This window comes from Dendrobates tinctorius, unplaced genomic scaffold (genome assembly GCF_039654945.1).
Source record: "Dendrobates tinctorius isolate UK_male_01 unplaced genomic scaffold, ASM3965494v1 ptg000040l, whole genome shotgun sequence".
In the NCBI taxonomy this organism is placed as follows: Eukaryota; Metazoa; Chordata; class Amphibia; order Anura; family Dendrobatidae; genus Dendrobates; species Dendrobates tinctorius.
In genome coordinates this window covers 5,770,796-5,795,816 of record NW_027361708.1, presented here as the reverse complement: position 1 = coordinate 5,795,816, position 25,021 = coordinate 5,770,796, and positions in this window count along the sequence as shown.

Genomic DNA, 25,021 nt, shown 5'->3' with positions numbered 1-25,021 from the left:
ATGACCTACCCAGTCGGCACTTCTTTTTGTGAAAAGCCATCCCTGCCCTCCGCCTGCATGTGAAAGACCGCATTGTCCATGCACTCAAACAATCAGTGAGTGGAAAGGTGCACCTCACAACAGATGCATGGTCCAATAGGCATTGCTAGGGCCGTTACATGTCCATCACTGCACACTGGGTTAATGTGGTGAATGCAGGCTCCACAGGGGACAGCGGCGGTGGAACAGTGCTGCCTAGTCCACGATATACTAAACAGTTGTCTGTAGGCGTTCGACGCTCCTCCTCCAGAAGCGAAAGCTCGTCGACAGAGCGCAGTCGCACGAGCACTCCATCCGCAGCTGCCAGTGTTGCACACGAACTGTCCCACTATCGAACAGATAGTGGTAAGCGGCAGCAGGCTGTTTTAATGATGTTGTCTTTGCGAGACAACAGACAAATCGCGGAGGTACTGGCCAACTACTTGCAGTGATAAACTGAGCCATGGCTGCGCAGTCTACATCTTGAGCCAGGCAAGGTAGTCAGTGATAACGGCCGGAATTTTGTGGCAGCCATAGCCCGTGCAAAACTCTCACACATACCTTGCCTGGCTCACACTTTGAACCTGATGGTGCAGTGCTTCCTAAATAATTATCTGGAGTTAATAGCCCTGCTCCATAAGGTGCGAAGACTGTGCTCGCACATCCGCCGCTCGCCCGTACACTCCAGTCATATGCAGAAGCTGCAGCAATTGCTCCACCTCCCCAAGCACCGCCTTATCATAGACGTTGCAACAAGGTGGAACTCTACCCTGCACATGGTTGAGAGGCTGTGCGAACAGAGGCAGGCTGTAATGCATTTGTGGGAGGATACACGGGCAGGCAGTTTGAGGGCAGACATGGAGTTGTCTGGTGTGCAGTGGTCAAAGCTGAAAGACCTCTGTAAAGTCCTTCAGTGTTTTGAGGAATGCACATGGCTGGTAAGTGCAGACAACGCCATCATAAGCATGAAGTTTGTCGCACATTATGGCTCAGGCGTCTGCAGCGGAGGAGGAACAGGAGGAGGAGGAGGAGGAGGGAAGCCTTGATGACAGTCAGCCATTGTCTGGTGAGGGAACTGTCCTGGACGAGGTGGAGGAAGAAGAGGAAGAGGAGGAGGAGGATGAGGGGGATGATTATTTTGGGGAGGAGGATGCTTCTCGGGGGCAAGAGAAAATGTTGGCGTGGTAAGGTCAGGTACAGGGTTTGTGCGTTACATGAGGGATGTGGATTTGCCAGAAAGTGCTCATCCACACACCACTGCCAGTGCATCATTGACACCTGGAACATTGGCCCACATGTGTGATTATGCCTTGCGGATCCTAAAAAGGGACCCCCGCATTGCCAAAAAATTATGAAGAATGACGACTACTGGTTGGCCAGCATCCTCGATCCACGCTATAAAAGCAAATTACACAACATCATGCCACAGGAGAACCTAGAGATAATATTGGCTAACAAACAAGCAACTCTGGTAAACCGTTTGTGTGAGGCATTCCCAGCACACTGCAGTGCTGCAGGTTCTCCCATGAGCCGTAGTGGGCAAAATGGAAGAGGCGTTCATGGTGCACACAGCCAAAGTGGTATTGGAGACAGGGGTTTCATGACCATGTTGTGGACTGATTTCTCAAGTACCGCTCACACGACTGGTAATACTGCATCGATTGCAAGTGACAGGAGACAACAGTTGTCAACTATGGTTGCAAACTACTTCTCCCATATCGATGTTCTCCCTCACAGGTCATTGCCCTTTGACTATTGGGCCTGTAAACTGGACACCTGGCCTGAATTGGCACACTATACCTTACAGGAGCTCGCTTGCCCGGCTGCTGGTGTGCTATCTGAAAAAGTCTTCAGTGCTGCTGGATCAATCCTGACAGAAAAAAGGACCCATCTTTTGACCCAAAATGTTAATGATCTAACCTTCATTAAAATGAACCATGCATGGGTTTCAAAAGATTTTGTCCCACCTTCCCCTGCTGACACATAATTTGCCAGAACTTTGGCTCGCTTTTGTCCTCCTCTTCCTCGGACTTCTCCAATTCCTCCATTTGTATCTGCTGAATGTACAGCCTACACATCAACATATGCCAATTTTTAAACCTCCCTAACTGGGCTGCTCCCCCCCAAGGGCTGGGGTCACCACCTGGTGCACCCGTGCAAGTGCCGTTGCTTTGAACAGGTGGGTTGGCCCACTCCGACGGCACTGGCACAGGGCCCCTCATAGTACATTACAGTGTCTCTTATGGTGGGGGTCCCACTAGCCGTCAGACACACCGGCATACTATGAGAGGCCCTGTGCCAGTACCGTCACCCACTAGTGGGCCCCCCCTGCTTGCTGATGGCCACAGCACTTGCAAGTTGCAATACTTACCCCTCACTGTTCCACCACTGTGTAGTCTGGGCAGTTAAATCTTTCACAGGGACGGCCACTACAAATTTGGTGAACTGATCGATGATGGTTAAGATGTAGCTATGGCCTGTCCTGCTGGCCTCTACCTTCAGATGATCAATGGCTACCATTTGTAATGGACGTCAACTCACAATTGGTTGCACTTGTGCTTTATGATCAGATTTCACAGTTTTCCTAGTCACAGACATGTGACATTCCTGCCACCATTTTTCAATGTCTCCTCTCATGCCAATCCTATAGAATTGCCTACGGCCTGTGGCTTCTGTCTTTTGCACTCCAAAGTGACCAGACACAGCATGATAGGCAGTGAGGACCATGTCTACATCTCTCCCTGTGATCACAATTTGATGGAGACGAGTAACGGTGATGGGATCCACGCTACTGCGATACAGCAATCCTTTCTTCACAATTAACCGTTTTCGCTGTCTCCACAGACAAAGTAATTGAGGGTCAGCATCGCCTCTGCAAAATCTACCGGGAGGTTTTCCTGTGATTAATAATTCCCAAATTTCTGCAAACACTTGACTTTCCATCTGTACTTGTATCCATCTAGTTTCCAGTAGCGGAGAGTCTGGATTGACTTACTGAGACTGAAATATATACGAAGATTTAAAAGTACCCCAACTATGCATACTGGTGAACGCTTCGAATACATTTCCCTTTTTCTACTTTTTATATTCTGGTGTAATCCATACTGAGCCTGTGAGTGTCTGTGTCTGACTCCGGAAATATAGACGGAAATTTACCATTACCCTAGACTGGATACACCTGGTATCTGCTGATACAGTACCTTTGTTCTAAATTTTTTATTACGGTATAATCCATACTGAGTGAGCGTGTGTGGTTTCCTCCTTCTATATATACGGATATAAAAATTTTACCCTATACTATATACAGCTTATATCTTGTTATACAGTATCTTTGTTCGACATTTAGTATTACGGTCAAATCCATACTGAGTGAGCGTCTGAGGGTGACTACGGGAATATCTATACGGAGATTTAAATTGTACCCTATAACATATATACTTCCTATCTTGTTATCCAGTACCTTTTATTTCAGCATTTTGTATTATGGTCAAATCCAGACTGAGTGAGCATCTGAGGGTGACTCCGGAAATATACATCATTTGTAAGGTAACTCACCAAACCCTGACTAATGCACTGGCAGGATGCAGAAAAGCCCCAATGATAAAGGCTGGGGCAGCACAGGTGCATTCCACTGATGAAGACAGCCAGTAACCCATCAAGGTCTGGCTGCCTAGTGGAAAAAATGCACACTAATAAGGCTTGCATAAGACATAAGTCACACTGATAAGTGTGATGCATAGTGTCTGAGCGGCCTATTAATGACGCCCATAGTGTTAGAAGGCGGGCCGCTCACCACTGTATACATGCATCACACAGAAAAACCAAGCCAACATGAAGGGCTCTAACTGCATCCTGCAAAAATGATAAAAAGTGCAAAAAGAAAATAGTACTAATAATACTATGGGCGTCATTAGTATTGATTAGTATGGAGCATTATTTGGGCCATAACACACTGGAGCATCATCCATGGAGACCATCATATACTGTAGCATTATGTGGAGTTCATCATATACTGTATGGAACATTATATGGGACCAATTATTCTGTATGGAGAAATATATGGGGCTCATTATTCTGTATGGCGCACCATGTGGTGGCCATAATACTGTATGGAGTAATATAGTGTCTGTTTTTTGAGCTATTGTAGAATTTAAAATAGATATCAGTCATGTCATGTAAGAAGTGAAGTATTTGTCATTGTACTATACCTATATTTCTGTGCCATATCGGAGCATCATGAATTTTGGTATGTGTTAAAGGGGCGCACTGACACTCTTTGGCCCGGGGCACACGAAAACCTGGAGCCAGCCCTATCCCCCACAACTTTAGCCAAATAACCCCCAGTTTTCAATGCGTAACTATTATTATAAAGTAAATTAAGGTTGACAAGCTTAAGTAATATGAATTGATGTTGTTGGCATTGAAATGGGCACTGTAGGTGTTTTTACTGTCCTCCACTCCCTGCCGACTTTGCTACCCCATTGGCTTGCATTGGGTTTCGTGTTTCAGTCGGACCTCAGACTTTTCCCTATAGTCGGCCGATTTCGTTTGACTCGACTTTTGAAAAAAGGCAGTCGCTCATCTCTAGTGGTGGCTATGTACAGAAACTAATAGATCATAAACTAAACATGAGTCAACAGTGTGATGCAGCAGCAAAAAAGGCAAATACAATTATGGGATGTATTAACAGAAGCATACAGTCTAGATCACGTGAAGTCAATATCCCCCTCTACTCTTTGGTCAAACCTCATCTGGAATACTGTATCCAGTTTTGGGCACCAAATTTTAAAAAAGACATCAACAAACTAGAGCAAGTTCAGAGAAGAGCGACCAGAATGGTGACCGGTCTGCAAACCATGTCCTATGAGGAATGGTTACGGGATTTGGGAATAATTAGTTTGCAAAAAATGAAGACTGAGAGGAGACTTAATAATTGTCTATCTCAAGGCTGTCACATTGTAGAATCATCATCTTTATTCTCATTTGCACAAGGAAAGACTAGAATCAATGGGATGAAACTGAATGGGAGGAGACACAGATTAGATATTAGAAAAAACTTTTTGACAGTGAGGGTGATCAATGAGTGCAACAGGCTGCCAAGAGAGGTGGTGATTTATCCTTCAATGGAAGTCATCAAACAGAAGTTGGACTGCCATCCGTCTGGGATGATTTAGTGAATTCTACTTCGAGCAGGGGGTTGGATCAGATTACCCAGAAGGTCCCTTCCAACTCTACCATTCTATGATTCTTTGAGACGTGTCCCCATCGCTTGTCTGCAATTCTCATTGTTGGGCAGCAGATCTTCTCCAACTTTAAGTAGGACAGATCTATTGGTGTTGAAGCACCTTTGGCTTCTGACATTCCAAACTGTTTTGGGATGGCGAAAATTTTAGATCTTTGGTTGAGAAGAAAACTCCCATCTTCCTCTCTCTGTATTTGGATTCCCAAATAATATGTCACATTTCCAAGGTCCTTAGTCTCAAAGTGCTGGTTGAGAATTTCACCTAGCTTTGCAATTTCCTTTTCATCTTGATGAGACATGATTACATTGTCTACATATAGGAGAACACATATCCATTCCTTCGCTACATTTTTCATATACAAACATGGATCAGCTTCAGATCTTTTAAATCCTTCATCCATCAAAACTTTGTTCATTTTCAAGTTCCAAGCCCTTGCCGACTGCTTAAGTCCATAGAGAGACTTTTGCATTTTCCAAACAAGGTGCTCTTCACCCTTTTTAATATATTTCCCTCGGGTTGGCTCATGTACAACCCTTCTTCAATGTCACCATGTTGGAAGGCTGTTTTGATGTCAAAATGTCTCACTGTCATCTATTGAACTGCAGCTATGGACATTAAAGTTCTGAATGTGGTTTGCTTCGCAATTGGAGAAAATGTAGCATCATAATCTTCACCATACTTTTGTGAGTATCCTTTTGTGACCAATCTTATCTTAAACCAGTGAACTTTACATTCTCATTCATATTTGTTTTTGAAGTCCCACTTACATCCGATAGCTCTTTTTCCTTGTGGTAGCTCAGTAAGCTCCCATGTCTGGAGTTGGTGAAGGGACTCCATCTCTTCATTAGCAGCATTTATCCACTTCTGCTTCTTATGGACAGGCAGGTTTTGCATCTCTTGCCAGTCTTGCCATGACTGTGGCTCTGGTTCAAGAGGTGTTCTGACCATAAAAGAAAGGCATCTAGCTGGGATACCTTTGTTTGGCCTTTCTGATCTCCTGACTGGAGGTTGACTTGGTTTTTCTTTGTCTTCCTTGGTGGCTTCAGAGCTTATCCACACTTCAGTGTTTTCCTTTTTGATGTCTGGGTTAGGTGATTGAGATTCTTGTTCTTGCTTCTTAGGTTGAATAATTGGTGTAATTTCAAGGAATTTGAGTGAAACAGAGTTTTCATCAATCATTACATCTCTGCTGATTGTTAATGTGTTGGTCTCTGGGTGCAGGATTCTGTATCCCTTTGAGTTTTGCTATAGCCCACCAGGACTCCTTGCTTTGCATGGGATTCCCACATTTTTCTTTGGGAACATACATAAACATTTTACTTCCAAATATCCTGAGGTGCTTCAGATTAGGCATCTCGCAGTTCCATAGTTCATATGGAGTTTTATTTGTGACTTTACCTGGCACTCTGTTTTGAAGATAGCAAGCTGTCATGATGGCTTCTCCCCAGTACATTGTAGGTAAATTCACATCAAACAACATACTTCTACTTTCACAGAGAATATGGTTCTATCTCGTGAATTCATCCACAAGTTTGCCTTTAACATACTCTAGCGTCAGCTCATCATCTGGCCGTGTATCTAGTGCAGTTACGAGTGTGTCATAACTCTCTGGAAGACCACTTAATATACGTGCAGCAACATGAAAATCTTTAATTTCTTCTCCAATACCTCTGAGACACTCCACAATCTCTAGGGTGTTTCTTATATAGTCATGCATATTCTGTCCATCACTTAGTTTAGACTGAAACAGCTTTCTCACGTGATAAAGCTTATTGCTCAGATTTGATCTTTCATGCACTTTCTGTAACTCATCCCTCATCTCCTTTGCAATTGCACATTTGCATATATGCACAATCTGATTATCATCTACACTAAGGGAGACCTTGCTTTGTGCTTTCTGATCCTTCTCTAGCCAATCATCTGGTAATGGATAAGGCACTTGTTCCTGAGTGTATTTCCACGTACCTTCTCTTATGAGCAGCATCTTCACCTTGAATTCCCAGGACTGGTACTTCTGTTTAGTGAGGCTTGGCACTGAGAACTTGACTGGATTGTTGCTAGTGGACATCTTCTGTGTTGCTCTGTGCTGCTTTTGCTCTGGGCTTCTGTTGCTGTATTACTCTGGTGTTCTGTGTCACTCTGGGCCCATAACCTGTTGGCAGCTGTTTATTCAGGATACTCTCCAAGTGTGTGACAACAGAGCTTCTTTATTCAGGAACAGACAGGAACAATACATGATAAGCTTAATAGATCAGGAATAAATCATTTGTGTGTCTCTATTTGTGTGCATCATCTACAGCTGGCTGTTTCTCTCATACACAGACACAGGAAAGAACAGGAAATACAGTCACATGCGCTCCCTGTGTGAGCCTCTGGGAGTTTTTTTTTGTTCTAACTTTATAAACAGCACACAAATCAAGCAACTAAACACTCATAGACATTAATGGAGTTGTTGCACCAAAAATATTCCAACAGGGGCTGTTGGCTCAGTGTACTGAATAACTGTGGGAGACATTCAGTCCAAGATTTCCCTTTTTCTGCCATAACTTTCTGTATATTCCCAGATTGGGGATGTCTTTCAGCCTCTCAAGTTTTCTACTGGAGTGCAAAATGCTGGCAAAATCTAAAGGCTCTCATGATCTCCCATATACTATTTGCAGCAAAATTTTTGCCTCTGTCATATTCACTTACTGTATCTAGGGTACTCCATTCCTACAGAACACTTTACATTAAAAAGATTTTTGGGTGTAATCTTTGCAGTTTGCAGGTTAGTCCTCTGGACAGTCTTCCCGACAAGAGATCAATACAGGCAAGTATATGCTATTGTAAACCCACCTTTGGCAGATGGATGTAGTCTATCTGCAATCTCACATCCTGAGAAAACATAAAGCAAAAAACACAAATAAAAAGTAAAAAATATACTGCAAATAATGCATCAAGGTAATAATTATAATAAGGCTTTTTAGTAAACATAATTTTGATCAAAATACTGTACACGCCATCCCGCCACGTCACGGCAACCCTTGTGGGACAGTCCTACTCTAGCATTTAAAACCTTTTCACTTGCCAAGTGACGTGAATGTGAGCAAGGATCGAGGGACTGACCCACTAGTAAAAGCATAGGCCAGACTGGATGGTTTTCCCAGCTCAGAAAGAGGGCGGTCACACCCTTATATGCACCGAATACACAATGAAATGGATAAAAAAAAAACTGAAGTCTGAACTGAGAAAATAAATTAATGTGTATGCACAATGTAAGTGCGTATTAACACATGACCATTAACCAGAGAAAACAAAAAGCAGGTTTTAAATACTAGAGTAGGATTGTCCCACAAGGGTTGCCGTGATGTGGCGGGATGGCTTGTATATTATTTTGATCATAATTATGTTTACTAAATACCCTTATTATTATTACCTTTATGCATTATTTGCAGTTTATTTTTTACTTTTTATTTGTGTTTTTTGCTTTCTCTGGTTAATGGTGATGTGTTAATATGCACTTACATTGTGCATACACATTAATTTATTTTCTCAGTTCAGACTTCAGTTTTTTTTATCAATCTCAGATACTGGTCTGACTGGGGCGAACACCAAAGAAGTATATTTACAATTTCACATAAGTTACTGTAAGCACATATCATGCATCATTTCAGAAAGCTTGTTGCTGCATTGTTGAGTTGGGACATCCAGCTGGGACAACTCAACAAGATGACACTGTAATACATAACATTGTGTTATATTGAGCATTATCAGATACATGGGTCTTGGCAAACAGTTATTCTTACCATTCCTATACATGCCATCATCATCTTGTTTGGCTTTTTTATTTTCTCAAATCTGACATTTTAGTCTTTTTAATTTGCACCATAGGTAAGTTTATCCCCTTTTCTTGCATCTTCACAGTTTAGACAGACACAGCATGGAGGTGCCAAATGACACCAGCCTTGGCCACCTCAGCCACTAAACTTAAATCTATGATTCACAAGTGAGTCTTGCACAAGTTCTGTTCCAGTGCACTGGCGTGGTTGGTTACTCAACATTTCTATCAAGAGTTTTAGGATCTGCTATCAGTGAACACAGAGATCAGAGGCAGAGGGAATATTTCAGTCAAGCTGTTATTGCTATTTCAGTCTTCATTTTGGTTATCCATGTCTTGTGATTGGAACAAAAGCACTTTCTTCCATTTACACACCTAGCCTATAATATCAAGAGCATAAACACATAGACGGACAAAGAACTTTAAAGTCAGTTCAGGAATTTCTGTTGGCACCACGAGAAATGAAACAGTATCTTCCAGTGAAAAAAGAGCCATTAGCAGCTGATGTGGCTGTATTACATGGCTGGCATCTATCTTTAACAGCCCTGGCCAGAGCTGACCGCCAATCACTGCTGTTAAGGATATGAATGCCAATGACCATCACTAACAGCAGTGCTTAAATGATGAGATTGTTGATGCTTGTGCACTGGCTCCCATTTGCTTTCTGTGACGCGATCGCAGAGCAGTGATGGGTTACAATGACAGTCATGGGCCTGTTGAAGACCTCTTTGTTGCCATCTTGGTGCAACTGTGAAGCCACAATTTTCCCTAAATTCTGTATTACTATTGCATTATGGAAAATCTAGTATAAGCGATTGAATGATCTCCACGTCAAGTCCTCTAAGGAGACAAAAACAAGTTTTTAAAAATATAAAAATGATGAAAAATAAAATTTTGAACCATTACCCTGCTGATAGCCCCTGACATTCCCCTACTGTGCTTGGCTTTCTATGTCGGAGTTTGTGTGAAGTCCAGTGTAAGAAAGTAACCAGTGTCACAAGTAGGGGTTGCTGTTTGTGCTCCCCAGGATGCACACAGAGGCGTATTAAGGTCATGAGGGGGCATTGCAGTCTCAGGTGTAGCTGTGATTGCAATGGTGAAGCAGTGACCGATGTTACAGGTAGGGGTCACCGTGTGTTCTCCCCAGGATGTGCATGGAGGTGTATGAAGTCCATAGGTGTCCATGGCAGTCAGGGGCATAACGGTGGCTGCAATGCAGACTAGAAATAATAAAAGTAAGTGTTAGTCTTGGACATGCTAGTGATCAAGGCAGAAGTAGGGAAAACCTGCTCTGGGATGTTGTGTTGTGAAACAGACTGCAGAATTGTAGTCGTGCAGTCCATTTCATTCCAGGCCCGGATTTTTCATGTGGCTGAAGGCCACAGGTTTCTTTATTAAAAGCCCTGCAGTGAAGTGTTTGGGTGTGTCAGGGTCAGTCAGTGTCAGTCTGGTGTTTGGAGGAGGACAGATCGTTGGCTCTGCAGTACTACACCTGTGGGAGGCAACACAAGCAGCGTAGCCAAACAGCCAGGGGAGCTTAGATGCCTGGCACCCACAGCTTGCACAGTGGTGCAGTCACCCACGGCAACTGTTCAGAGGACTAGCATGTTTAGTGACTGTAAACTGGAGGATATCATGAACTGTGTAATGCAGTGAGTAGAACATTGACATGTTGATGCAGTTGCCCATGGCAACTAGTCAAAGGAGGACTAGCGTATTTAGTGACTGTAAACTGAAGGATGTCATGTCCTGTGAAAAGCTGGGAGTAAAGAGACATTAACACAGCAGTGCAGTGGCCCACGGCAACTAGTCAAAGGAGGACTAGCATGTTTAATGACTGTAAACTGAAGGATATCGTAGGCTGTGTGTAAAGAGACATTAACAGCGGTGCAGTCGCCAATGGCAAATAGTCAGAGAAGGATTAGCGTGTTTAGTGACTGTAGTCAAGAGGATATGTGCCCGGCTATGATCCGGAGGATATCGTGTGCTGTTTTTATGTGAACTGGACATTAATGCTATGCATTTATATGGCTTGGACAGTATTACTGTGTGAAGTAAACACATTAATGAGACTTTTGCTTTAAACTTTGTGGGTCACTGCCTCATCACTGCATAAGTGTGCTACTGCTGCACTACATCAGCCTATTTTAAGGAAATACTGCAATATTATGGACTAAAAAATTATGTAACCATAACCCTTCTTTTTCCTCACTAAAAATAAAGAAATTTAAAAAAAAATACATCTGATGTCTCTGCATCTATAATAGTCAGGTTTAGCAAGATATAAAATTACAGTAAATGACCTAACAAGAAAAAAAAATCAAAACCCCAAACTGCACTGTTTCTGTCACCATGCAATCCTAAAAAAATTGATAAAAATTATCAAAACATTGCATGTACCTAAATTGAAATTAACCCCTTAGTGACGGAGCCAATTTGCAGCTTAATGACCAGGCCAATTTTTACAATTCTGACCACTATCATTTTATGAGGTTTTAATTCTGGAACGCTTTAACGGATCCTGCTGATTCTTAGAAAGTTTTTTCGTGACATATTGTATTTCATGATAGTAGTAAAATTTCTTTGATATAGCTTGCGTTTATTTCTGAAAAAAATGGAAATATGACAAATTTTTTAAATTTTGCAATTTTCAAACTTTTAATTTTTATGCCCGTAAATCAGAGATATGTCACACAAAATACTTAATAAATAGCATTTCACACATGTCTACTTTACATCAGTACAATTTTGGAAACAAAGTTTTTTTTGTTAGGAACTTATAAAGGTTAAAAGTTGACCAGCTATTTCTCATTTTTACAACATAATTTACAAAATCATTTTTTAGGGACCACATCACATTTGAAGTCAATACGGGTCAATATGACAGACAAAAAATGCTCAAAAGTGACACCGTTCTAAAAACTGCACCCCTCAAGGTGCTTATAACCATATTCAAGAAGTTTATTAACCCTTTACGTGCTTTACAGGAACTAAAGCAATGTGGAAGGAAAAAATGAACATTTAACTTTTTTTACAAACGTTTTACTTCAAAAATCAAAACCAATTTTTTTTATTTTAACAAGTGTAAAAAGAGAAAATGAACCTTAAAATTTGTTGTGCAATTTCTCCTGAATATGCCAATACCCCATATGTGGAGGTAAACCACTGTTTGGGCACACGACAGGGCTTGGAAGGGAAGGAGCACCGTTTGACTTTTTCAATGCAGAATTGCCTGGAATTGAGATCGGACACCACATCGTGTTTGGATAGCCGCTGATGTGCCTAAACAGTGGAAAAACCCCCAACAAGTGACCCCATTTTCGAAACTAGACCCCTTAAGGAACTTATCTAGATGTGTGAGCACTTTGAACCTCCAAGTGCTTCACAGAAGCTTATAACATAGAGCCGTGAAAATAAAAAAATCATATTTTTTCCACAAAAATGATCTTTTTGCCCTCAAATTTTTATTTTCACAAGGGTAACAGGAGAAATTAAACTGTCAATGTTGTTGTGCAATTTATCCTGAGTATGCCGATACCCCATATGTGGGGGTAAACCACTGTTTGGGCTCACGGCATGTCTCGGAAGGGAAGTTGCACAGTTTGACTTTTTCAATGCAAAATTGGCTGGAATTGAGATCGGACCCTGTGTTGCAATTGGAGAGCCCCTGATGTGCCTAGACAGTAAAAACTCCACACAAGTGATCCCATTTTTGAAATGACCCCCAAGGAACTTATCTAGATGTGTTGTGGGAACTTTGAACACCCAAGTGTTTCATTAAAATTTAAAACGCAGAGCAGTGAAAATAAAAAATCTTTTTTTTCCAACAAATGATTTTTTAGCCCGCAATTTTTTATTTTCCCAAGGGTAACAGGAGAAATTAGACCCCAAATGTTGTTGTCGAGTTTGTCCTGAGTACGCTGGTACCCTATATGTGGGGGGAACCACTGTTTGGGCGCATGGCAGAGCTCGGAATAGAAGAAGCGGCGTTTTGGAATACAGACTTTGATGGAATGGTCTGCGGGCGACATGTTGTGTTTGCAGAGCCCTTGATGTGCCTAAACAGTAGATAACCCCACATGTGACCCCCCATTTTAGAAACTAGACCCCCCCAAGGAGCTTATCTATATGTGTTGTTGAGCACTTTGAACCCCTAAGTGCTTCACAGAAGCTTATAATGCAGAGCCGTGAAAATAAAAAATCTTTTTTTCCACAAAAATGATTTTTTTTTTAACCCCAATTTTTTATTTTCCCAAGGGTAACAGGAGAAATTAGACCCCCAATAGTTGTTGTGAAATTTGTCCTGAGTACGCTGAAGCCACATATGTTGGGGTAAACCACTGTTTGGGCACATGTCAGGACTCGAAAGGGAGGAAGCACCATTTGACTTTTTGAAAGCAAAATTGGCTGGAATCAATGGTGGCACCATGATGCTTTTGGAGACCCCCTGATGTGACTAAACAGTGGAAACCCCTCAATTCTAACTCCAACCCTGACCCCAACATTCACCTAACCCTAATCCCGACCCTAACCATAACTCTAACCACAAGCCTAACCCAAATACACCCCTAACCCTAATCCCAATCCTAACCACAACCCTAACCACATCCCTCACCCCAACACACCCCTAACCCTAAACATAACCATAACAACAACCCAAACCCTAGTTCCAACCCTAACTATGACCCTAACCATAAACCTAACCCCAACACTAATCCTAACCCTAACTCTAATCCCAACACTAACCCTAATCCCAACCCTAACCCTAGCCCAACTCACTTTAGCCTAACTCTAACCCTAATGGGAAAATGAAAATAAACATATTTTCTTTATTTAATTATTTTTCTCTAACTAAGGGGATGATAAAGGGGAGGTTTATGTACTATTTTTTTTTTAATGAACCAATAGGAAAAATCTTCCTATTGTTGCTAGGTACCAGCCAGCAGATCTCGGCGGGCGCACTGCGCATGTGCCCGCCATTTTCTTCCTTGAAGAAGATGGCGGCGCCCATCGGGGGAAGCAGGAGGGCCGAGGAGCACTGGGAGGTATCGGGGGGATTGGGGACTCTATTTCTCTCTCTTCTGATGTGCAATCACATCAGAGGAGAGAGAAATTAAATGGCACATCGGACTTTTTTTTTCGGTCGCCGTTTTACGGTTAATAACAGCGATCGCAAAAGTGGGGACCATAAAAACCGACCCGAATCATGTTCTCTGGGGTCTCGGCTACCCTGCGGCAGCCGAGACCCCAGAGAAAATCCGACTCTGGGGGGTGCTATACACTTTTTCCACAGTGACGTTAATTAACGGCGCTGTGGTTTAAGTACCCTTAACTACCGCCATTAAAAGGCATATCGGCGGTCATTAAGGGGTTAAAAAAGTTACCTCCGAATGCATAATGTCAACACAAACTAAAATGTTTATTTTTGTTTTTGTTTTTTACAAACTTCAGATTTTATTTTTATAACTTAGAGAACAGCTTCACTGTTTTTTTTTTTCATTGCTGGAGAGGCGCTTTAAATGTAAATCCCCTGTCTTTACTCACCTCTGCTGTCTTCTCCGTCTTTCAGCACCACTTATCCTGTGATGCCATCTTGTGAACACAATTTCTGATTGGCTGGATGCCAGAAGCTACATCACAAGCTCTCAATGCAAGTCTATGTGAGCCAGAATGAGGTCGTCATAGACCTGTATTGAAAATTGAGCTCTGTGCACCTCTTGAAACACTGAAGCTGATTGCAGTACCTTTAGTAGGAGACCGAAGAGATAAATGCTGGAAAACCATGAAGGCCGGAGCAGGTGAGTATGAGACAGAGGGCAGGGGAATTACATTTAAAGCACTACTCTAGTGGTGCAATAAAAAAAAACTGGAGTGGTGCTTGAATTAACAAAAATTATTTCTAAAAACTTCATATTGCTGTGATCAAACTGACCTGGAGAATCATACTATCATACTATCAGTTCATACTTATGATTCAATGCTTGCCTTAAAAACAGAGCCCAAAACTCAATTGCCGATATGCAGGTTTTTTTGTAATCTCACCACGCATCATCTGGTAAAATGAACAGTGTCTTTTAAAACTACAACTCGTCGGATAGTACCAAGGGTATATATAGTCCTGAATTTTTCATCTCTTGTGGTACAACAATATAGGTTACAAAATTGTACAGTAAAAGAAAAGACTATTTGCTGCTCAACACTTATTTCACCTTTGAAATTTTGTCCATGAACTGTTAATTTTTCTACTTATTTTTGTTTGTTTTTTGAAAAAAATAAGAAACTGCAAAGCATTTTTGTGAGTTATCCTAGTCAATAATCTGACTTGATAAATATTTTCTGGTGTCATATCAGAGTGTCTCTAAAGTTTTATTTATAGTGTTACAAACTTTTTTGAAATACAAAACTTTAATATTGTTGGACTACATTTACTCACGAATGGTCTAACAATCTTTTAGATCTTGGCTTATTGAACTGCTTTTACATTTCTTCTCCCACACAGAGATTCACTCTCTGTTGTAATCGTTACTTCTCCATAACTTTGTGGAACTAATTTGCAACAAGAGTACAGCTCGACCTAGCCGAGAAAGCTCTTGAAAGTGTACATTACAAATAAAAGTGCTAAACCTCTCGGAAAGATGTCATGACAGAGGAGTAGAGCCGAGATATTAATGTCTGCACTCGCCTTTTGAGGCTGCTACTGAATAGAGAAATAATTGGTAAATACAATGCAACAGCAAAACAAAATGTTCCATGTATAATTAATTTTTGATTGACGTAAGGCAGCAATTAATTGATTTTTCTTCGTTCTGTATACCCGGCATGTCTTTTTTCATGTCTCATTAATTCTTTTTTGATACAGATCTTTTCATAGAATAAATATAAAAGTAAAATTCAGCCTTCTTTCAATAATAATGAAAGTGACTTACTGTTTGCTTGTTAGAGGAGGATGATACATTTAAAAGCTATTAACCAATAACTGTCTGTATCGGCAGAAAACATTTCTAGATGCTGCTCCTTTATTGGAAAGTCACACTGACTCCATGTGACAGGTCCCGGGAATGCCGACAGCATCTTTTTAATAAAATGATGAGACATGGAGAAATCTGGGAAATCATAGAATCATAGAGTTGGAAGGGACCTCCTGGGCCATCTGGTCCAACCCCCTGCTCAAAGCAGGATTTGCTAATGTCTGTCCAGCCTCTGTTTGAAGACTTCTATTGAAGGAGAACTCACCACCTCCCGTGGCCGTGGCAGCCTGTTACACTCATGGATCACTCTATCTGTCAAAAAGTTTTTTCTAATATCTAATCTGTGTCTCCTCCCATTCAGTTTCATCCCATTGCTTCTAGTCTTTCCTTGTGCAAATGAGAATAAAGATGATCCTTCTACAATGTGACAGCCCTTGAGATATTTGTAGACAGCTATTAAGTCTCCTCTCAGACTTCTCTTCTGCAAGATAAACATTCCCAAATCATGCAACCTTTCCTCATAAGACAGTGTTTGCAGACCAGTCACCATTCTGGTCGCTCTTTTCTGAACTTGCTCCAGTTTGTTGATGTCTTTTTTAAAATGTGGTGCCCAAAACTGGACACAGTATTCCAGATGAGGTCTGACCAAAGAGGAGTAGAGGGCAATAATGACTTCACGTGATCTAGACTGTATGCTTCTGTTAATACATCCTAGAATTGCATTTGCCTTTTTGCTGCTGCATCACACTGTTGACTCATATTCAGTCTGTGATCTATTAGTATACCCAAGTCTTTTTCACATGTGCTGTTGCTTAGCCCTATTCCTCCCATTCTGTATATGCTTTTTTCATTTTTATTGACCAGATGTAGTACTTTGCATTTTTCCCTGTTTAAAACCATTCTGTTAGTTGCTGCCCACTGCTCCAGTTTATTTATATCTTTTTGAATCCTCTCTCTCTTCTCTAATATTAGCTATCCCTCCTAGCTTTGTGTCATCAGCAAATTTAATCAGTTTACCCTCAATTCCTTCATCTAAATTGATGATAAAGATGTTGAACAATACAGAGCCCAGGACAGAGCCCTGTGGTACCCTACTTGAGACATTCTTCCAACTGGATGTGTTCATTTGATCAATCACCACACCATGATAAAACATTGGTATATATGACATTGACACGCCACATTACACAGGGCATAAAGCCAAACATATGTTACTACATAAGTAAATAATATTGAAATCATCCTTAGTTTTAGCATCAAAAGGAATATCTGTTAAAATTAAAAATTATCATCAGATCCATATGAAGCAGCACAAAACTAGATCATTATAACCTAAAGATATTTAATTTTTTCTCCTTTTATATAATATCTGCTCCTATAATTTAATTTTCTATGATTGTACCTAGTAGAGTAGCTCTTCCTAATGTAAAGCAAGAGAGCTGTGCTGCACGCTAAGACCAATCAGCGGCCTTCCAACTGCTGCACTTGTCATCCCTTCACAGCATGGGTGTTGGAAAAAGAATATAATATGAAACGAACCTTCCACTTTCCGCCCTAATGTCTTTTTCTTATCTGTTACTGCAGACAAGTTTTTAGGCCCAATTTACGCTACTATCATGGTTTCTGTATTTTTTCCCCAAACAAAACTGATCACTTATCTATTATAAGGGGTTGACACAGCTGCTTCCTCAGGTAGACACAGAAACCGTTCTGGTAGAGAATCACCTGCTGGTTTGTGAGGATGACATAAACCTTGGCAGGGTTCAGCAAAATAAACAGAGCCTTGCTGGCATAACGGTAAAACAAACAAAAACACAGTCCTTTAGCTCCTCCGGGAGCTATGTTGGAGTTCCGTGCTCTCCCAAGACACAACATACACTGACTCTCAAGGCCAGGTATTTAACCCCCATGTGATGGTCACAGGACCTTTACCTCACACAGGTCCTGTCAGGACTCTGCATGTGGAGGTACGGTGGACCTCCGCCCACCCGCTCTATGAAGGTCCACTAAAACCAGCCCATAACATAGGTTACTATTAACTGTCTCAGTACTTTTGCATTCTGGAAGAAAAACACTTTGGTTCTACATCACTGACCGCAGTACACGTAGTGACAGGTATCTCCCTTCACATACTGTACACACTATATACACAGTGGATGTAAAAAGTTTATACACCCCTCTTATAATGCAAGTCTTTCGCATGAAAACCTGGCACTGCCATAGGCACTCGGACCGGAGTGTGCGGCTACATGTATTTCTATGCAGCCGCACGCTCCGGTCCCAGTGCCGGTGGCAGTGCCGGGTTTTTATGCAAGAGACTCGCACGAGAATCGTGCAAGTCTCTCGCAAGTGAGTATGAGCCCTAATGATGTTATTTGATATTGTGAGTTTAGCTCACATTTTTGGTTGTATTAAAATAGTCATTGCAGCCATAGAATTCATTGAGAGGTGCAGTTTCTACAATGGGGTCAGTTTGGGGGGGATTTCTGCTGCTCTGGCACCATAGGGGCTTTGCAAATGTCACCCGTAATCTATTCTAGCAAAAATCTGTGCCCAAAAGCCAAAAAGCGCTCCTTCCTTCTCAGCACTGACATGTGGCATAACAGCAACAAATGGGGCAGCATCGCATTCGGGAGAAATTGTGCAATAAATTGTGGGGTCTATTTTACTTATTAACCATTGTGTACCTGACAAATTTGCAGCAAACACAAAAATTACATTTTTACCACTAAAATGCCATATATCCACCTCTCAATGCTATAAAATTCTGTGAGGCACCTATGTGTTCAAAATACTCAATACACACATTAATAAATTCCTTGAGGGGTCTAGTTTTCAAAATGGGGTCACTTGTGGGGAGTTTCTGCTGTTTTCACATGTCAGGTGCTCTTCAAATGTGACATGACATTCACAATCTATCCCAGGTAACATTTTCAGGGAAAAAATTATCTTTCTTAATATGATGACCAAATTCTTTGTCGTACCTGTGGGTTCAAAATGCTCACTATAACCCTGGATAAAATCCTTGAGGAGTGTAGTTTCCAAAATTGGGTAACTTGTGTGGGGTTTTTACCATTTAGGCACATCAGGGGCTCTTCAAATGTGACATGATGCCCGCAGACCATTCCATCAAAGTTTGCATTACAAAATGTCACTCCTTCCTTTCCAAGCCCTGCTGTACACCCAAATAACAGTATTCCCCCACATATGGGGTATCAGCGTACTCAGCAGAAATTGCACAACAACTTTTTATGTTCATTTTCTCCTTGTGAAAGTAAAAAAACTGGAGCTACAATTACATTTATGTGGGTAAAATGTGATTTTTTTATTTTCGCAGTTGTACGTTATAAACTTCTGTGAAGCCCCTGCAGGTTCAAGGTGCTCACTACACATCTAGATACATTCCTTAAGGGGTCTAGCTTCCAAAATGGGGTCAATTCAGGGGGTTTCCACTGTTTAGGCAAATCAGGGGCTCTCCAAATATGTGTCTGCTCTCGATTGCAGACATTTTTGTGTTCAAAAAGTCAAACAGGCCTACCTCCCTTCAGAGGCATGCCGTGCACCCAAACAGTGGATTTCCCCCACATATGGGGTATCAGTGTAGGGAAGGTGACCTGACGGATGGACTTGTCAGCAAGTAGGAAGGAGGGTTTGCACATTTTAGGCAGAGAGTAGTTATGACAGTAGGGAAACAGCTAGGAAAGTGAAGGTGACATGCAGTACCTGGGGTTGACCACAAGATGGCAGGGAGGAGTGTGAGTTCAGGACTTGACAGCAGCTTAGGGCTTTAGAAATCGTTGGTCATGGGGGGCGGAGTTACAGGGAACCAGAAAAGTTATAAATTTGACAGGAGGGTTCCAGAAAGTTCCAGTCCCCGGGAGGAGCTCAAGAGGAGAGAAGCCTGTGGCAAAGTGGGTGTTGTGAGGAAAGCTCAACCAGGGGACTGAGGAGAGAAGAAGTCAGGGGGGTGGTCCTGACACAAAGTACCACAGTACAGACGAGGTCCCGAGGGAAAGCATACCGAATTTGACGACGACAGCTGACCAGTAAAATTACTGTTGGTGTACAGGCCTAAGGTGGCCAGGGTGGCCAAACTAGCAGGAACGTCACTAAGCTGAGAAAGGGACGGTGTGTGTATCGACGTCCCAAGTGAAAGTACGGTGTGTGTGTACCGGGGCCTGAAAACGGAGGGCCGTGAAGGAATTGCGGTGTGTTGTCAGAGCCGTCAGTCGGACGGCGGAAAATAAACTTGGACCTGTTGCACCCGAAACCTGTCTCCATCTTGTGTCTGTACGTTACTGCGCGGTATACAGAGGGACCACCCCCCAGTCCGGCCCACCGACCCTACACTAGCATGCTCAAGAAAAATTGCACAACAAATTTTAGTGTCTGTTTTTCCCAGTTACCATTGTGAAAATAACAATTTTGGAGCAAAAGTAACATTTTTGTGTAAAAGGTTAAATTTATTCCTTCCACATTGCTTTAGTTCCTGTGAATCACTGGAATGGTTAATAAACTTGAATGTGGTTTTGAGTACTTTGAGGGGTGCAGTTTTGGGCATTTTCTACCATACAGGCCCCTGAGTTGAGCAAAACAGGTCAGCCAGATTCATAAGTCGCCGACTTATGGCAAAGTCGGGTTTCGCGAACCGAAACCCTACCACAGCGTGAAGTCGGCCATGTGGTCGGCAAAACGAGCGCCAAAGTCGGATTTCCCAGAATACTTGCACGTGACTTTTTTCAGCCACTGAGCAAGGACGTACACTGTGGGCAACGAGATGACATGTGTAGCATCTGAGGAGAGAGAGAGATTTTGCGCACTTTAAAATAGTGGTCCGGCATGTAGGTGTGTTTACTGTCCTGCACTCCCTGCCGACTTTGCTTCCCCATTGACTTGCATTGGGTTTCGTGTTTCAGTTGGACCTTCGACGTTTCACGATAGTCGGCCGATTTCGTTCGACTCGACTTTTGAGAAAGTCGGGTTTCATGAAACCCGACTCGACCCTAAAAAAGACAAAGTCTCTCATCTCTACTTTTAACCCTTCTAACTTCCTAATTAAAAAAATTATATGCTTCAAAAAATTATGTAGATGTAAAGTAGACATGTGGTGAATGTTATTTAAGAACTATTTTATGGGCAATACTTTCTGATTTAAGGTCATAAGAATGAAAAGTTTGAAAATTGCAAAATTTTTGCCAAATTTCTGATATTTTCACAAATAAATGCAAGTCATATCGAACAAGTATTATGAAGTACAATGTCATGAGAAAACAATGTCAGAATCAGTGGGATCTGTTGAAACATTTCAGAGTTATTACCGCATATAATGACACTAGTCAGATTTCAAAAATTTGGCCTGATCATTAAAGGCAAAATTGGTTTGGTCACTAAGGAGTTAAATAAGAGAAATGTTCCCTGTATTGCTTAATATCTCAGAAAAGCACAATTTTCTAATTTTAAGATTGGAAAATAATGTTTTATTTTTTGATTGTGCAAGAGCGAATTCTCATTTCCTAAACCAGAATGTGGTATAGGATTACACCATGTAGTAATTTGAATGTTATTTTTGCAATTTTGCATATTCTTAACCTTTCTTCCAACAGTTTTCTCAGTTCACCGATACAGAATAAGGCACATATCCCGTGGTCTGATATTTACACAGCCTAATACAAGCACTTACACAAACATTATTATTAATTCAGTGCTATGTATTCTTTATTCCTCTTCATTCTCCTGATGATAGTACGGTAGTTGGTTTGGAATGTATTATTTATAATGCCTATTATTTGGATCAAGATTTAATGCTAAACATATTTAATGTTAAACATATTTAAAAAGCAAACAGAAGATTATATTGTTTCCATTTAATATTTAATTTCATCCAAGTTAAAGTGGAAGTTAAAGGAATATAAAGTTTTCATATTGTCCTATGAGCAATCACAATAGATTAACATTTACTGTTTGCTATTGATATCATTTCAGTTTATGATGTGTACACTGAGAAAAGAAGCAGCAGTCATCTCAGTGTCACTGAGCAAGATTAGAATTAAAGGGTTATTGGTATAGGATAGATGACAACCTGCTGATCGGTAAAGGTTGAATGGATAGTTATTGCACAGCTGGAAAAAAGTCAAGCAGACCCGATACTGCAGTCTGAGTGATATTCGAGGAGGTCAACCAGACTTCCATGTACCCTTTTACTCCACAGATAATGTACTGCTGAACGTGGAACTTTGGTTTCCTAACCCATGGTTATCTGCTCTTGATTTCATTGACTGGGGGTCTGCTGCCAATTTTACTGATTCTGGACTGGTTCTTAAATTAGGATTAGGGACAGTTAGATTGGATAAATCCTTTCAAATCGTCGTCATAGACAGGACACCATCACTTCAGAACTTTGTCCAGCTGGTAAATGTGGAATTTACACTTAGTGTAGGAACCCATCACTCTGAGTCCATCTCATGCTATGTCAACACATAGCAGATAACATAGCACATAACAGATAATTTACCTGTTGGGATGTTGCTGTGATTTCCATGGCTGCATATTTATAATCCTGTTATTAAATAGGGATGGAAGGATATTGTTAAATGGAGTTCCTAATGTCATAAGAAATGTCTTAGCTCTGTACAAATTTGTTCTTCTAGTCTGGAGGATCTGCCGGCTTACCCGAAAGACTTCGGAGATGTGTTCTCAGAGAAAGAGGCAGAGATACTACCTCCCTATTGTCATTATGATTGTGCCATAAATCTTTTTCCTAATGCCAAATTGCCTAAAGCTCACCTGTATAATTTGTCGGGACCTGAACGGATCACTATGAAAGAATATGTACATGAAAGTTTAAAGAAAGGTCATATCCATCCGTCCTCATTGCTTGTAGGTGTTTTGTGACAGCAAAAGTTGTTGGCCTCCATCCTTGTCTCAATTTACGTGAACTAAATAAAATTACAGTTAAGAATACTTACCCGCTTACACTCATCCCTAACCTATGTAATCTGTTATGGACTTACCTGAGTTGGAGAAGTGATATTGCAACCACTAGGGGTAGCACCATCAGGTAGCATGGTCAGGATATAGCCAGAGGTTGGTATATGGAGCAGCAATGTAGCTTGGAGGATAAGCAGAAATCATAGTCAGGATATCGCCAGAGGTTGGTACACAGAGCAGCAGTAGGATCTTGAGGATAAGCAGGAATCATAGTCAGGATATCGCCAGAGGTCAGTACATAGAGCAGCAGTATAGTTTGGAGGATAAGCATGTAATGTAGTCAGGATATATCCAAATGTCGGTAGACAGAGCAGCAGTAGGATCTTGAGAATAAGCAGGCAGGAATATGCGAGAATAAAGGCTGGGAGCTCAATAATCTTGCAAGGAAGGAAGTGCAGTGCCAGGTTTAAGTAGTGTATTCAATCACGAGATCACAGGCTTGAGCCAGTCAGGAAATCAGGGAGAAGACAATCAGGAACAACACAGGAACTAGTATCTGGTTTACAAAGGAAATGTCCAGCAATCTGAGTAGCCCAAAGGGAAGAGCTGGTTAGAGTTGAGCGAAACAGGTCGATCAGATTCAAAAGTCGCCTACTTTCACCAAAGTCGGGTTTCATGAAACAAAACCCGACCACAGTGTGAAGTTGGCCATGCGGTCGGCGACCCAAGTGTCAAAGTCGGGTTTCGCCGAATGCTTGCAAGTGACTTTTTTCAGTCAATGAAAGAAGCGGAGCGTAGCGTAGCGGGAGCATAGCTGGAGAGGGAGAGGGAGAGAGAGAGGGAGAGAGAGAAGAGAGAGAGAGATTTCACCGCCTCTAGGGTTAAAATTCATGCCAGGTGTGTTTACAGTCCTCCACTCACTGCCGACTTTTCTCTCCATTGACTTGCATTGGGTTTCGTGTTTCACGACTTTTCCCGACTTTTCCCTATAGTCGGCCGATTTTGTTCGACTCGACTTTTGAGAAAGTCGGGTTCATGAAACCCGACTCGACCCTAAAAAAGGCAAAGTCGCTCATCTCTAGAGCTGGTGCATGAGAGTTGCTGGATTAGAACCCTGACATAATCAGCTTACAGGGGCTAATGTCATGAACTCATTTTCTGCTCCACCAGTTGAGAGTTCCCCTTCCGTTCTCCCTCTGGTGGTGACAGGAGGTAGTGCGGTTGGTTTAAGTGGTAGTGATCTGCCACCTGATGAGGAAGATAACGATTGGATCTCTGGAGTATCAGACTGGATATAAGACAGCCGACGCCCTATCCGGGTGCTGGTGATTCAGTCTTCTTCTCAGGTCCTGGACTTCAGCTCTCTTCCAGTCTTCTCAAGTTAAGTTTGCTTTTTGCTAATGTTCACACTTGCGCTTGATGGTCAATTCAGTTTGTTGTGTAATCAGCCTGCCCCTGCTGGGGCTATGCTGAAATTCCACTCCTATTAATCAGTATTTGCCAATCTGCTTTTTGTCCCTTATTAGATTGGCCTCTTTTTTGCTCTGTCTCAGAATATTTCAGAGTGCTGATATAGGTTTAGAAGTCTAGTGACTTCAGGGTTAATTTTGCTATCAGAAGTGTTGGACAATATTTTTGTAGGTTGTTTTTGGCAGATTGCAGACAGTGTCTTTCCTTTTCTGTCCTTTTTAGTTAGCCGGGCCCCATCGTTTGCTCAGCCTATTTTCCTGCCTTTGTTTGTATTTTCATCTTGTTTCACAGTCAATACATGTGGGGGACTGTCTTTCCTTTGGGGTCTGCTCTGGGCAGTTAGTTTTCCTCTTTTCCTGCTTTAGGCTTATGTAGTTCTCCGGTTGTGACGAGGCATCTAGGACCAACATAGGAACGCTCCACGACTGCTGCTGGATGTGCGGTTAAGATCAGGGATCTGCAATCTGCATAGTTACCAACTTCTCTGGTTTTCTGAGACTTAGCTTGTTGTCTTGTTTTTCCTCCTCGGTTTCCCATTCATAACAGAATCACCAGCCATACCGCAGATTCTAGGGTAC